The sequence below is a fragment of the Homalodisca vitripennis genome, chromosome 6 (assembly GCF_021130785.1).
Source record: "Homalodisca vitripennis isolate AUS2020 chromosome 6, UT_GWSS_2.1, whole genome shotgun sequence".
In the NCBI taxonomy this organism is placed as follows: Eukaryota; Metazoa; Arthropoda; class Insecta; order Hemiptera; family Cicadellidae; genus Homalodisca; species Homalodisca vitripennis.
In genome coordinates, this window is record NC_060212.1 from 66,371,762 (window position 1) to 66,389,249 (window position 17,488).

Below are 17,488 nucleotides of genomic sequence, written 5' to 3' on the forward strand. Positions count from 1 at the left end.
AAGGTCACGGTGTGGACACAGATAATGGACGCTTTGACCTTGAGTTGTGCATCAAGCGTAACGATAAGCCTGTAGCAGTCAGTGGCTACCAGGTAGACCGGCTTCCAACCGTGACTGCGGAGTGTTTTGTGTTTCATTCAGGGCAAATGTATCTATTTTATAGTGATATATAAGTATTACAGTTTATTGTGAGTGGAGAATAGTTGAGTGGTAGTGCCGGTGTTAACAAATAACAACCTAGCACCTTTGGGGGCCATCATGTTAAAACAAGTGATTTTTGTTTGAGGTCTGAGAGCAGTACACACAAAGTAAGTACATTTTATATGATTACTGGTGGTTTGATCAGTCACTAACTTGTGCCTTTAGTATATAAATACTATTATAAATTTAAACAATATAAGTTTTTAGTATCGCTAAAACGACAGATGATTTTCTATGATTCACAACAAAGTCATAGTTCAAAAGAAGCATACTCGTATGCCTCCATATTGACATAATTTCAAATGGTAGTTAAACTGATAACTCTTATCAGCTACTATTTTAGAAGAAGTAGTACCCTGAGTCAAGACTTCTTCGGTTGTCTATATAATCTTTTTGGCAACTTTAAGGGTAAAAAAAAATTTAATGCGAATATTATTTATTCTATTTTCATAACCGGCATCTACTATGTTTTTTTATCACATATAATGTTTTGCAACTATTTAGCAATGAGATAATATACAAATTGTTAAATATTACGATGCACTTGTAAATGTTTAATAACAGTTAAAACATAATGAAACCAAATGTAAATATACAATTGGATTTTATACTTTATTACAGTAATGTGAATTTTAATTTGCTACCATTTATATTATGATAGTATTTCATAATTTAAAAAATTAAAATGTGTTAATTCTCTGTGCAATTTTAACATAATTATAAGATTAATGGTTAGTCCCTTGTTATTTTCATGGCTTTATATTCGTGCTAATAAGGCTGGGAGTGAATAGAAGTTTCTTACAAGTGTGTCTATGTCAAAATAAGTTCTTAATTATATAAACTTATAACTAAACTATCCTAATGGAGAAGTTGCTAGTAGCATCAGTTTCTAATTTTGGTCACTAAGCTTCATTAAGTTTTTAAAACGTTTGGTTAACTACAGTAATACAATTCAAAGCCGTTTTTAAACTTATCTAAGAAGTAGTAACATAAATAAAATTCCATAATGTGTCATATTTTGTTTTGTGAGCGTCAGAGATGTATATATTTACTCAATGAACTGGAACATTTTAATTTCTGTTTGTATGTCTGCACGATATTTCGAAAAAGAATTACTTAAAATTTTTCATGGAGCTTAATCGATATCGAGTTTAAATTTAAAGCGGCATGGATCTAATTTTATTTTATAACTAGGCTATAGTTGTGTGGTTTTAAGCATAACTACTGAACTGTAATGTTTTTAATAAATGAACTAATAAACAATAAACGTTCTAACTATTGAACGTAGAAACTATAACCTGCCAAAACATTATAGTTGAGGTCGTTCACAGAACTCTTGTTTTTATTAATAGAAACAATTAAATTAGTTTTAACAAGCTTTTGAATTATTTTAAAGAGATGTCTAATTATTTGTAACAACGAATATTTGTAATTAACATAATGAAGAGAAAATATATATCATGTTATTTACATGTATACCGTAACATTTTAGTTATAGAAGCACATTCGGTATACTTAGCAAGCATATTTATGTTTGATTCTAAATATAAATAAGTGGACCAGCTATTTTAAACATTTTGTTAAATTTGTTATTTCACTTCATATTCGTTCTGATAATTTTCATCCTACCATGAAAAAGTAATAGATTCTATCATCAGCTGAATTATTTCCCATGATTATTATGTTCATACATGTACAAGTAATTATTTTATTTCATATTTATTTCTTACTATTAAAATATATTTTGAATTAGAACATGTATATTTTTTATTTGTATTAAATTTAAGTATAAAAACTTTCTTAAAATATATGGTTTTAAAGAAAATTACATACATGAATGAATATACACCAGCATTTATGTATTTTTTCAACCATAACGAAAATCACCCAGGCTAATATTTACAATTCCTTGTAAAATAGAACAGGATTTATTTAAAAGCGGAGTTGGAATAGGAGCATAGTGTCAGTTTACAATGCATTGTTGAGCCCAAAAATATGTTTACAAGCTAATTTGTTTCATGTAATGAATATGTTCTATATCAGTTCGTACCTAGTGGAACGGTTAAATATTAGGAACCAATTGTGGAAAGATAGAGCGAGTCCGTGTTACGTAACTTGTTAGAGGCACTTTCACCTCCGCTCCTGTCGGTTCCACTGCGGCAGTGAACAGAAATGTGAAGACAGTGTTGCCAGTTGTGGTTGTGAAATATAATATCGATCCACGCGTTTGGAACCATCTCAAAAGTTGACGTATGTGTATTGTTATTGGCCTTAGAAATTAGTCATCTCGAGTGATTCACACTAAGGAGTTTTGGAAGGTGAACGTTCTTGCAACCTGTTATTCTAGTTGGTGAGGTCATCGACAATAGTGTTCCTAGCGCTACAGCTGCAACTTGAATGAGATAGTGAATGTGTTACATACATAATTGTGGATGTGTTTGTGTTCAACTTTAAGTTCTAGCTTCTTTAGTAATGCAAGATGCCCATCTGATCTTGAAAATTTGTGTTTAATACCTGCATCTTTCAGGATACTTCCAATGTAAGTATACAAATATTTGATTTAATTATAATCATTATTTCTATCGGTGTTTGAGAATCCACGGGATTCGAGTTTGATAAATAAATTCTTGTAATTATATTAAATATAATCTATTCTGTGTATCGAAATTTTCTAAAAATATCAACTAGATGATTCTAGCAATTTTGCTACATGCCCTTTTTTCGTCATGGTCCATAAATGCAGAAATGTCTTCAGAATTAACCTAAAAATATAGCATAACGTTCCTGCATCTGTAAATCTGTTAATATAATGTATGAACTTGAAAAAATAGATAATATTTTATAGGTACATTAAAATAACTGCTTTATAAAAAAATTTAAACTAATCGTTTTGATGAACTGTAAGTACCTGGTACTGTACTGTGTAGTCATTTTATCAGAACCATAAACATTTTACTGTACATACTCTCCCCCCATTCTGTTTGATAAGATCTTCTGTGGCCATTAGGGCCGGTATAATAAGACTTCAAGGAGAATTGACCTGTACTTAAAAAATCAGCAAACAAAAGGCATAATAAACAAACTGAACTTCGAGATAAGTTCTGGTACCTCTGTTAAATGTTATTATGACTAAATACGTAAAGGTTGCTTATTTTTGAAAATATTTCGGTATGTACATGTAAATGATATCATAAATACAATAACGCATAACAAGTTTTCTTTGCTGTATCACTGCTTTAATACAATATAAGTATATGAATTTAATATAAAACGTCCCATTTGCCGTTACAATAAATTACACCTTATATATAAAGTTTTAAATTTTACTAATTGTTTTGGATAATTGTTGAATATTCTACATAAAATATAAGTCTTTAAAAGAATTACAAAATTTTTAATGTATAAGTAAGAATTTATTTTTGAAATATTGGCATTTACTAAAAACTGTCATTGTCTAGAATCTCAAAACATGATTATAAATGTTTTTATTTAATCATGACGAGGAGTATGGATTCAGTTGCGTATTTTAAGAAGTTACTTCATAAAAGTAAAGGAATTTAAAATAAATAAAATGTTAAAATATTTCACGTTTTTCTGTAAATTTTACACATTTTGGTTCCATTGATTACTAAAATAACAAACCTTAAATGGATTAGAAATTTACATTAAATTAATACATTCAGTGAGATATTGAACAGTCAAAGTACTGATATAAAACGATAAATTTGTTAATCATTTTGTAATAAATATTTAACTGCTATAGTGGAAACGAATTACTTTACCTTTGTAGAGATATTTGAAAAATTAAGTAAGCCCACAACGGGTTGTCAAAGGGAACGAAACTAAATTAGTTTTGTAGAACAGTGCGTGTAAACAACAAATATTGGAGATGAAACATTCATTGTGGTGAAAGAGAAAAACTTGCATGTCCAGTGCTATAGGCAGTTTGTTTTCCTTAACGTTACTTTATTTGGTTTAAAAAAAGCTGTATGACAATAAACATTGGTTTTTTTTAAATATAAAACAATGAGCAATGAAAAGAATATATATATATATATATATATATATATATATATATATATATATATATATAACATATTTCACATATATCACTTTAATTTTTAAAATGTAATTTATATTCTTGTAAGATAAGTTATTAAAGGTTTTCGAAGTTAATAAAGGGAATCAATCAAAGTTCTTTTTTTATTTGCAGAGAAATATTTTTCTGGAATTCCAGTAAATATATAACAAGGATATGAAGGAATATATAATTGTACCGAAACTTATGAAAGTACTATATGAGCACAGACATTTTGGTCTATTGTGTCTTATGGGTTAAAATGTAAGTACAAAGAGGAAAAGCATAAAGTAAGTTGTTCATAAGTACCACAATCTGGAATAATATTAAAAATATATATTACCTTAAGCAAGTAAAAAGCCTTTGCTCATATTCCAGAATTAAATAAAATAATATCAGAATAAAATTAATGGAATAAATATGAATAGCGGTTTAAAACAGTACTGATTCTGTAAATGCAATCTGCAATCGTTATGGATGTCTGGAGAGCATATAATCTCGTATGCCATATTAAAACCTGTTATACCAGTGCCTCCTTTATTAGATCTATTATGCGCGGAAGCTCATATCGACATAGCTGGGTCACAGGTCACGCGACAATAGCTGACCTTGAGTTAATTCTTTAGGATTAGTGCAGTTAGTGGACGGGCTGTCAGTAGTGGTCAGGCCTTGGTAGAGCCTGGACACCTTCGGCTGTGATAACATGTGTTCTGTAGTCAGTTAGTCAGTGGTTAAGTAATATAACACTTTATTGGGATAGTAGTATTTGTTTACGAACATTTTTTAAACTTAGTATAGTTCTAGTTTAATTCGTAATAATTGATTTTGAACTTATCGACCGATTATACTCTTTTGCAGTAAGTATTATATTTTATATTTCAAACAAATCTACTTCTCTTTAACAGTTTATTAAATATTTACTGTTGTTTATTAGAATATGATGCTCAAACTCTTTCAAGATGAAATTTTTATCGGTTTTGAATATGTTTACACTAAAACATTATCTCATAGTAAATTATTTTTGTCAATTGATACTGAGCATAATTGAACTAAATGCAACTAAGGAGAAGATTAATTCATAACTTTTACAACATGGATGATACAAGATTACAAACAACGCCCCTTATTAAAGAGGAACACTTTGTACTGTTATCTCTGGTTATAGATATTCATTTAAATGTACAGAGCTCTGTCGCAATATCGCAATTTGCCTTCTCGTATGAGCACGTTGGGAGCTACCAAAGTACAGTGTAAAATTGCACCAACCTAATAAGTATTTTAGATGACTTATAACCATTAAAAATACTTCGTTTGGATTATAGCACTTTTGGGTTTATGAACCCCTTAAACGATAATTCTTATACTTTTACCTATAAACTTTGTTAAATAAAAACATTTTACATCCTCTTTTTGTAGCAATCAGCTGTGGTCGTACTTGGTCTGCCCATTTAAAGAAAAAAACCTAAAAAGTAAAATATTATAATTAATTTGGCAAATTGTTACTCAAAATTATGTGCTTTACAATTCAATCCTGTAATACGAGCCAACTATACAACATTGATGTAGTTTTTCAAGTGTAGAATTTCAACTAAACATTTAATAAGAGATTTTACGAGGAAAGGTCAGTCAACTTTATCCTAATTTAAAATTATCAACACGCAAATAGAGGTGTGGGCGCGTGTGACAAAGTAATGCTACATTTATGACAGCAGAACTCTACACCAAAGCCAGCGTTCTAATGACACGCCATTCAGGTGCAACACTAATGCCACAAAGTGTAGCAAATGAAGTGACGTCACGTGCTATTTCGTTACGTAGCACAACACCGACCTCTGCTCTTGTGTTTGCAGCCGTCTGTTTGTACTTGTATGCCTCGGTTTATCCAAACGCTTCCAACGTGTCAAACTCTCGTAATTGAGGTAGGTGACGCCATAAGATGTGTCTTTCGAGGAAGGTTTCGCTGTCGACGTTTACAAAATATTTTAAACTTTGTTGAATAATAATATTTTATGTTCTGTGGTGTATTATTTGTGCTGTAAAACAATTTGTTTTTAAATAATTCGGAAAATAAGTTCATGAAAACAAGAGAAGATTATAAAATATTTCATATCATGCAAATGTTTTTTTTTGTAATATGATCCATTTAAAATATTTCACTTAAAGTTGTATTTGTTCAAATCGCCATATAGGATGTGCAAAATAATGAATTTTCAATTTAAAAAGATATATATAATTTTTAAAATTTTTTCAGCACATATATATATATATATATATATATATATGGTATATAAAGTATAAATTACTTCGAGAATGGTTAATTTTACATCGTAAAAGGGATTTTTAATTTCCAAAAGCGAAATAAAAATGTCTCAATCTGACCTAAATTCTAAAGTAGCACTAAGATAAACTAAAGCTGGAAATTAAGGCAAGGATATAATTATTGAACACATTTGCGAAACTTTGTTTTTATATTGTTTAATATAATGTATTGGCTGAGCGTTAGCGAGCCAAACCAATCACTCAGGAAACTGGCAGTTCAATGTGTCTTCAATCTTCTATGTGTCTGTTCACACAATTCCTCAACAAATAGTTGAGCTGTAGGATTGAAGTGTTTTCTATTTGGCTGTCACTAAGAGGATTGTCATAATTTATTTTTTCTATCTTTGTGCCTTTTTAGCAAGATATTTCGAAAAAAATTGATTTGTGTACATAACAATATAGAAAATGTATCTTCTTATCTACATAGCCAACTTCGTGTACGATGATGGTGAATTTCTCTGTATGAGATTTGGTTGGGTTTAGTGTAATGAACAATAATGCAAAATAGTTCGCGAACAATTTCGTCTATAGTTCAGATTTTGAATCAAACCTCGTTTCTTCATATGCATATTGATTTAGATTAAAGTACGTTTTCCTCTTTGGAATTTCTTTGAATGCCACTCATAATGGAAGAGGCTGGCAAAATATTATGTATGTCTACGGGCTGGAACAAGTCGTTGTCTGCTTACATATACACCCGCAGGATCTGTCTAGAAAGAAATGCGCTATAAACTTGAAGCTTTGTATACATCTTCGAAGAATGTTACGCAAAAAGGGATCTGCAAAATTTGTACACAGCACTTATAAAAGGTATTTTTTAACCTTAAATTGAGTATACATTTTTAAGTGCCAAGATTTCTCGTATAGATTGGCATGCAAAGGAAAGTACGAGAAACGTATTATTAACTAAACGCTAAAATTAATAATAACGCGTGGCCGATTACCTGTTTCGAAACGTTTTTACCTTTTCTTATCGATAGTTTCTTTTTCACGTGTTAACATAACGAATCTCATAGTACTATATTGCTGAAATTCGAAGAATTCTTCAATAACATACATTACATTGGAATTGAACAAATTAGGTGAGAATTCAGAGACCCATAACCTAATAGGAAACGAAAACCATGGAGAGGCAATGTTCATAGTATCTGCTTGCTGGCTATTTAAAAATATAAACCGTATCTCTTGTAAACATCAGATTGATAAGAAGATATACATTCGAAATACCTATACATTCAGCCAGGCCATCATACTATTAGGTTTTGGATTTACAATTATAAAATGAGAAGCAGCAAGCAGATACTATGAACATTGCCTTTCCATGGTTTTGGTTTCCTATTAGGTTATGGGTCTCTAAATTCTCACCTAATTAAATTTGTTCAATTTCAATGTAATGTATGTTATTGAAGAATTCTTCGAATTTCAGCAATATAGTACTATCAGATTCGTTATGTTAACACATGAAAAAGAAACCATCAATAAGAAACGGCGAAAATATTTCCAAACAGGTAATCAGCCACGCTTTATTATTAATTTCAGCGTTTAGTTAATAATACGTTTCTCGTACTTTCCTTTCGATGCCAATCTATATGAGAAATCTGGCACCTCATAATTAAAAATGGTCGATATAATTGATCCATAACGGGAGCAGTAGATCTAGCAGATGAACTTAATGTTGTAAAAACCTATGTAAGTTTTACTAAACTGCTATGAAAATAATGTATACTTATAAAGATATGTGTGTAAAATTAGAACTAAGGAAATAAATAGACGCAACGACACTACAGTTCTATTTCTTTAAAAGTGCTAAAAATTATGAAAATAAAATAAATTTGTCGTGAATACTGTATTACATTGGTAAAAATACAGTCAGTATTGTTATTTTTCAGCAAGAATCAATAATTAAATTTATTTTATTAATTTGTCAAAAAAATACTCAGTATGAAATTTGCTATTAATTTCTGAATGCGTATTGCTTAAAATTATCTTGTTATGACAGTACACAAAGAACTACATTACAATGAAATTCAACAATGTTCACAGTGATGTAGGGATTGAAATTCAAAATGATGACGGCCGAGGACACGGTGATTATCTACAATAATTACTGCAATCAACATTCTAATGCGCGGTTTGGTCCCACTGCGCTGCCATATACAATGTGCAGGCCAGCTGGCAGGTGGTCGTCTCGGTTGACAGTTTATGACGCTGAACATGACACGGCTTAGTTTGCAAGTTTCAAGGTCATTCGTTCTCTTGGAACCATTTTAGTGTCGAGCCTGTCTTGCACCTACGAACACGCATTGTGAGTATTCTATTTGTTGTCATCAATTATAACCAATTATAAGTTTTACGTTCTTCGTACTATCAAAATGCTCATTTCTTCTGAATCACAATCATGGCATTTCACTATTGATACTATAGAAAAAATTATCTAAAACCTTCACTTTCAGTTTTAAACTGAAATATACGAGGTAGGTGTTCGTAACTCTACGTGTAGTGTTCAACCCTTCGTGCTGGTTGCGTACACAATTACAAATCTAGAGCGGACAGATGCAATGCAATACAAGTATAGGAATTGTCCCAGCACAAAACAAGATATCGTACCTGTCATCCATCAAGAACACAGAGCCTCATTTGGTCTTGTAGTATTAAATAGTCATTAATAATTGCAATAGGTACTCCATGGATGAACATGCATCATCTTGTTGATAAACTCATTCTTCTCTAATTTGATGCAAAATTCAATGCCAACCGATAATATCTTTCTTAAGATATCTTGCGAGTAGATTAGCTACATGTCTATGGTTCGTGTAAAAAGTTTTATACGATTGTAATCAGTTTGTTTAAACATTTACATTAAATAATTTTCCTGTTGCCTTCATGATTACCGATAAGTCTATGTAAAAATGTCTCTCCCATATTCTATGCAGTGAGATCCAAGCCTATGTTGCCTACATAAAATTCACGCAAATTTTAAACTTTGCAGATCGTTTTCCAGATATAGTGGAGAGGCAGAAGTATTTTCAGCACCTGGAGTGACAAGCTTCGCTGTCACTCAGCCAATAATACTCGGGCATAAGTACTATTTTGTAATTTCTGACAGGTCTGCATAATCTCATCATATGATATTTGATTCAGATAATGGAAAGAAGTAAATCGGGGTTTTAATCTCAATTTATAGGCAATAACAGGAAATTTGGGATAAAAAACATTCGAACTTTATTCGGCTAGTAAACTTAGCCTTGGTTATTTACATACTTTAGAATTTTACTTTAATGTCAAGTTTAATTCAATTTTTCTTGTTATAGTATAACATATGTTATAGTATAGTAGAATATATCACAACCAAGTTGATAGGATGGTTAGTACCGATTCATAGCATAATGTGCTGAAAATAAAGGATAAGCATCTGGTTGTGATTGGTATAAGGTTTTCTTATTCGTGGTATATAATTGTATTTGTAACACACATATACATGTATGTCATGCATTTAAGTACATAAATAAGTTCTGTTGTGTATACGAGAGGGAATTTATAAAAATATATAGATCTAATCATTTATTTATTTTTTCTATTAAGTTCTGCTCGCCTTAAATATATTACTTGTGAAAGCCATACCCACTTATAGCCATCACAATTTGTATAATACTTAGCCTAGGTTTTGGGCTAGATGTCCATATTGAATTAAAAAAATATTTACTATAGTTTTTCGTAAAATTTATATTAAAATTGTTGTAAAAAACACATATTTGGAGTAAACGTAACAAAATTTATTTAACTTTGATTTTAAAACATAAATTGTAATGTTCATATTAGATAAAATAATTCAATAATACGTTTTTTCGCCTCTTAAATAAATCTATACAGCATTAGGATATTTCTCTAATGAACACGAGTAAAAATAAAGGTAGCAACCAACTCAGTATTTTTGGCCTTCCTGAATTTTATATCTAGCTTCGGTTCTGCACCAACCGTCTGTAGTCTCGCATTACAGTAGAAGCGGTCCTGGAGCGGACGTGAGCGGGCATCAGGAAGTCGCAGTGGACGGCAGCAATCAAGGCTAGTGTACACCAAACCAAACAGGATACACAGAGCGGAGATCCTGGGCTGACAAAGTGGCCGATAGAGGTCACTGGCTGGTCGTTTATTGTCTGCACCTCAACTGTGAATGTCAATATGGGTGGCCTTCGTCCACGGCTCATCGGTCACGCATTTCTGGTTGATGGTTGTTTATTTTGGGTTTCAAAATTGTAAGTGAAACCAACATCCGTTTTAAAGCATTTAGCAAGACTTTTAAAACTGTTGCTACGAAAACATTTTGTTTCGCATTTGCAAGGATCTTTTGATTGTTGGATACAACTAATCGTTACGGTGCACCGTTTCTGCAGAACAAATTTAAGACTACCTTTCGTATAGCAAGCATACTTAACAACCGTGAATGTAAAAAAGGCAGCTCTCGGAGATGGCTCATTGGCAACGGTATGTCTAGTTTATTATTAGACTGAACATTGGATCAAGTCGAAGCAAAAGATAATATGCTCATAAATATTTGAACTTTCAAATTCATGCGTAAAATCAGCAAATCACTGAAAAACCATTAGCATGTTGAGACCATTTTTGGACCAAAATTGTTCTTGTTAATTGCAATGCAATAATTACGAGGTAGTAGTACGCCACATCATGTTTTGCGTAACAGTCTCATCTGAGGTTACATGCAAAATGAAAATTTTATAGCTTATCTCTTTTTAATGGTTACGTTACATGTCTTACTACTTCACATGTTAATTATACATACATGTAATCTGTTTTTTATGTAATCTGTGATTTTATCGTTGCCAACAGGGTTTATAACAACAATGTAAGAATCTTCGCAAACGCTCAGCCAAATCCTATGATGTGGCACGCACCATAATTACACACATTGATTCTTTTATAGAAAATAAAATTCTTACAAGAATTAAAATCTGCATGCCACTTAATTCTCGAAATATAATGCAGAGAGAAAGACAGACAGAATTGAATATTTCCAACCCTGGAAAGGTATGCTTCGCTAGTGCTCAGCCAATTACATATATTATTTTGTTCTATTGTGGGTAATTGTAGTGCGAATTACCCTTCTGCGTGTTAACAACTAAGGTAAAAATATTGTAATTTAACTACGAGTATTTTATCGTCTTCTTACATTTATTATAACCTAAATCAATTCTCATTGACCTATTATGCTATAAAGGTGTTCCCTTTAAACACACATACAAAACATACCAACGCACGTTACTAGTTAATATGATAGATATTTATAACATTTGATATACTCTAATTTAAATATAAACGACCACTTCACCAACAATATGGATTGATAGAATGTTATAGATTCTATGTTCGTTTAGTAAATTAAAAAGTACTTATGATCTAGAAAAGAGACAACAAGCTATTAGTGCTAAAAGCATTCTTATATACAATGAGATATATTACTGATTCACCTTTAAGCTAAGAAAAGCATATGCAATTACCTGTCGTAAATATTGTGTAAGCTATTTTATAGTAAACCAGTTTTTATACAGGGTTTTTCGGTCTTTAAATTCTTCTATTTCTAAAAACATTCAGTTTCTTAGACCACATATGTACCTCTTAGACCACATCCCTTCGGTCTCATACTACTTTTCCTTCTGAAGATCACTACATTTGGACGTCTATTCCCAAAACTCATTCATATCCCACAACAATTTAGTAAAATAATTGTCATCCGCTGAGATCAATCTACTTGTATTTGGTACCTGAATGAGCGATTCTCCGACTTTAAAAACTCGCTTTAAGATTCTGGGATTTAAAACTACCGTAATTATAGTATGAGCCTCTAGGAGATATTCAAATGGTCTCAAAAGATCTCATGATTTGGAATATAGTATTTTAATATAATATAGTGTTATAAAATAGCTTTTATTCTCAATTCGACAAAGAAATTGCTGAAAATCTAGTGTCATATAAAATGTTTGTTATATCTGATTACAAAAAAAAAACAATATTTGTATTGTTGAGTTTCCGGAATTATAATTGCAGTTATAATCTCAAACGTTTTCAGTGATAACATTTAACCTGACCTACACTGTATATTGACCTCAATGGCCGTTTATACTGAGAATGGTCAGCGAATTTGTTTACACTTCAGCAGTTGATTTCGTAATCGTGCAGTGCTTCCCCCGTCCTACTCATAACCGTCCGTTGCATTTCCCGTTATCTAATAGAACCGGTTAATTAGTAACTTAAGTACTACGAATAATCATTGCCTGTTTTCTAATTTACTAGTATTATTCAGTTATTAGAGAAGTATACAGAAGAACTGTAATTGTTCTTGTTAATTTATTCATGATTTTAAAAGTATTTTAAATGTAAGAAATTTACACACACACACACACACACACTCAGACGTACACTCACGCACACATAGACCCAGAAGGATTACAGTCAGGCTGGCTTACACCTTCCAGCTGAACTAGTTGCAGCAAAAACTGATGTGTCACTTTCATTTGGCTGACCCTATGGATGTCCAGGAACGGTCATAACCGATAATATCAATAGGTCTATTCTACTGTACTGCGGAGGATAATTGTAGGAGTGGGTGGTCCTCCCTTTGTATTGTAGGTTGTTACTAGCCTAAACATGAGGGAGTTCTCCTATTCGCTTTGATTAAAGGAGGCTGAAACAAAGTCAACCTCGCCTTATTTAAAATAACATGGCTAAGATTTATAGTCCCATAACCCTCCTCATGGGATGTCAACAGGAGTGATCCTTACAACTAACGTTACTCATCCTGAACATTATATCACTCTAGAAGTAACGCAAAGGTCCTTTTGGGACTAAATGCAGTAATGGGTTTTCTCAACTTCATGTCCTAAGTTGAATAAAAATAAACAATCTAATTTGATCCAAGCTAATATAGGGTAGTGAAAATTCAGTTTGGTATTTATTCAAACAATCACAGATTTATAAAAAACAAGATAAATAAATATCGAAAGAATCTAAAAATTCAAAACGTTCTACTAAATTGTGTAAATGGAAAAACTTCGGAATTTGATGTTTAAAGTCGTTTACTACAAATAAGTAGCACATATGAGCTAATAATGGTTTTTCTTTTTCAATTATTCTGTAATATGTAAAAAGATATTACTTTTTAGATAAGATTTGATTTACTTACTATCAACCGACATGTAATATATAATCGTAGGTATTACAGTTATCCCAAAACCAATTCCTCTACACAATAAATTACTGTATATGAAAAAGCAGCAATTACAATGACTACATATTTAATGTTGTTATTGATGGACAATATAAATCCGGATTCTAGAAATCATTTGAATCCTTCGGAAACTCGATTGAGTATTACATTAAAACGGTTACATTGATCTCTTTCAATACTTGAAAAGTAAGAGTAAGTGAATTATTAGCGAATTCAGTGTAGGTTTTTTATAACTTAATCAAAATATACATCATCAGTAAAAAATAATTTGTTAACCAGACGATGCAATATACACTTTTTATACTCTGCAATACATTTTGAGTTCAACACAATGTGAAGGAAGGACGATGCCACTTAATTAACACTAGGCACACTTAAAAGGATTTTAAAAACGTTTAAGATATCCTAATCGATTACTGTGGACAGATTAACAAATCAAATGATGGGAAAGCCACAGTATACAATGACCTTATCATAGAGATTAGGGCTGATGAAGTTAGAGATCACAATCTGGCTGATGGCGACACGGCAGTTGACGAGCAGGCTAGATTGCTGGTTTAGTTGATTAACTCTCCAAGGGATGTACAGATTCCAGATATTATCCAGCCTAACACAATATCATTCACCTTTTATTTTTACTGTGCGCTCCAACTCATTTGCAGTAACCCCCGTCGTTTATACTTTTCTACTCACTAATCAAAACGATTATATATACAACATTGTAACTAGACATTAATTTTGTGTTATTTTAGCAATATCAATATAAAACACAAATAAATATAAAGGTGTAATGGTCTGAAGTCGTGACTGCACGTAAAATAGGTAATAACACGAGTGTATGTAATTTATATATCTTATTTTAGGAAAATATATTACAGAAATAGAATTATTTTAAATAATGTATTTGTAATAGTGTGTCTACTGGAGCTTTTTTTTAGATATTATATGTTTGACAACCACGTGAATTATCCTTTTTGGTTTTAATCTTCTCGAAGGTTCAAAAATGAATAAATTATTATAGTGAAGATAAATTGAATCTCAGGATTTTTGTTAGTTTCAATAAAAAAAAATATTTAGTACTTTGGAATTCAGATACTACTAAAGCCAAAAACGTTTACAACAATTTAAATTAATCATAAATGTTTTAATTGCTAAAAAATAAATTTTTTTGGGATTTGTGTAGTTAATTATAACTTTTTATTCTTTAAATACAGTAATAATATTTTAATTTATGTATTAAAAGTGGGGTTTTAACAATATAAATAAAAGTTAATGTACGGAGTAAGATAAATATAAAAGATTTGAATAGTTTTGAAAGTTTTTTGAATAAATATTACAGGATGACTGGTAAAGAAAGGGGCTATTCAATACATTTTTCAAATAATAATAGGTAGAAATTACATTCTAGTTTAATTATTTTTCTGGAAAGTTTAAATCCTTATCAGTAATTTCAAATAGTACTTGGGTATAATTAAAAACTATTATGTGAAGATAAGTTGATAACACGGAGCATATTTGATACTGTGTACTGTACTATACGTGATAATAGACTGTTCAATAACCTGCACAAAAATATAACATAAGCATTTGACTAAATGTAATATAGACAATTTGATCAATAATCAGTCTAAGAAGGTAGTTCAGTGGGTATTAATGTAAGACTGGAATAACAGGTCAGTCAAGGTCATTTCAAATGTGCTGAATGTACGTCAACATTAACCTTGAGTACTTCTTGGAAAGTATGACGTAATATGGACGTGATTTTGGGAAATTATTTATTTGTATAGGCAATATATAACTATCTATTAACACAGTGGCCAATTAAATAATAGGTTTTCATTGGTAAATGTCTTGTAAAGGTAAAAAAAGGAAAATTTAAAACAAAAGTGAGGAAATAGATTAAAGACGGTATGTCATAATCATGGATTTTCATGGTTTATTTACCAAAACTTTCTGAAGTCTTCAGCTATAAACGGTTGCAATCTGGGAAGTAATATTTATTCTACTTACAATGAAAACTGTCACAGAGGAAAGTCACTGGTAACAAATCACTACGTAACAATCTCGTAAACATATTTAAAGAGAGTTAGTTATTATTTTGTAGTAATAAAGTCCACTCAATTGATAAATAAAGTATAATACTGCAACTGATTAAGCATCAATTACATAATTATAGTAATTTATAGTATATCGATGAAGAGAATTTAGGAAATATAGTTGATGAGTGATCTCCCAACAAGGGGAATAGGTACCGTGCAGTTTCCAAGCCGATTTTAATGACATCATTATTTTTTCTAATGATAATCTTCGTCTGCAGTATATGAGGGAGACGATGAATATTTTTCTGAATAATCAAGCATTCCTAAATAGCGTTGTCACTCCTTTATAATCAGCAAATTGTTATCAGGTCGTTTTCTCTCTTGGTTTTAACAAACAGTAACAAAATTACATGAGGAAAACTAAGAAGCTGATGCTTGCAAACTGAGGATCATCACCAAATGTGATAGGACTGTAACAGCTATCTCAAATTATAACCTGAGAACACCAGAAAATAGAGTGCAGTATCACTGAAAGATGGAAAATTTCCGGAAAATCTTGTTTCCTTCACAATTCTTCCATCAAAAATAAACCAAACAAAGAGTGCAGTGTTGCCATTCTTACGGATTGACATCTTGTTCATCATTCATCTTCTCATATGGTATGATTTCATCTTCTCTCCATAAACCAAAGTTCACATTGTCGTATAGTGAAATATAATCACTGGGTAAGGTTATCTGAGAAGTTATTTCCAAAGAGTGTATCCATTCTCTCTAGTTTTTGCTATTAGTAATGTTCAGAAATTTGCTTTTTCACTGTTTTGTCAATAGAATAACGACAGTTTTGACTCTTTTGTCTCTTTCGATAAGAATTTAAGTTCCCTCAGGAAGACCTAATCAGCTGTTTCAGCTGTAAGTAGGATTGCTGAAATCGTAAACTGTCACAAACATTCAAGTTCATTGCAGAATTTTGAACTTCTATAAAGAAGAAGATATAAGAAATGGGTATCTTCCAAAAACCATCGCTATTTGTAGCAATGTGGAGGAACCTATTGCGATAAAGACAGGGTTCTACGACTCCTGGTGTAAGGCAATCAGAATATTGGGCGTATGACTAAATTTATGTAGTCTAGCCTTAAGTCCTTAAACATTTTCAATAAACAATAAAATTTCAATAATTCAAATTCAATAAGATTTGCCGAAGGCTACGGCTCTCTATCACAAAGGTTCAACAGGTCGCAAAAGTTCAATACCCGGGAAGGAAAATAAAGATTTACAAGTTGGCTTTGACCGCTTGCCATAAAGATCTAGTTTGATAAACGGCTCAAATACCAACCTAATTACATAGCACGCTCACCAGTGTATTCGGCCAAGTTGGAAATAGTTTTAACGCTGCTACTTCAATTAAAACGTAATCATGTATGTATCCACAAATGTAGGGTTCAATTGAATTTCAATTACAGTTTCAAACGGTAATTTGGAATTAATCGAGTATTTAATAAGATCTGATTTTCAGCATGGTTAATTCAATAACATTGTGGTAAAGGTTTAATCAACCAAACTATTCTGTTAAATTACATATAATATGAACCCATACTAGTGGGAAAATGGATT

The 17,488-nt window shown here is 31.2% G+C and overlaps 1 protein-coding gene across 10 annotated transcripts in view; it reads left to right on the top strand.

The window, feature by feature from the left end:
* Nucleotides 1–8: 8 nt before the first annotated feature.
* LOC124364410 (apolipoprotein D-like) overlaps nt 9–17,488 on the top strand; it is a 34,975-nt gene continuing 17,495 nt past the window's right edge. For 2 of the 10 annotated variants that reach the window (XM_046819866.1, XM_046819871.1), the window contains exon 1: nt 4,929–5,136. The gene's annotated coding sequence lies outside the window, so the exon portion shown is untranslated. Of the gene's footprint in view, nt 309–2,394; nt 2,741–4,928; nt 5,137–6,134; nt 6,199–8,765; nt 8,904–17,488 lie in introns of those variants that run through there. The other 8 variants (XM_046819864.1, XM_046819872.1, XM_046819868.1 and 5 more) reach the window with 7 other exon arrangements.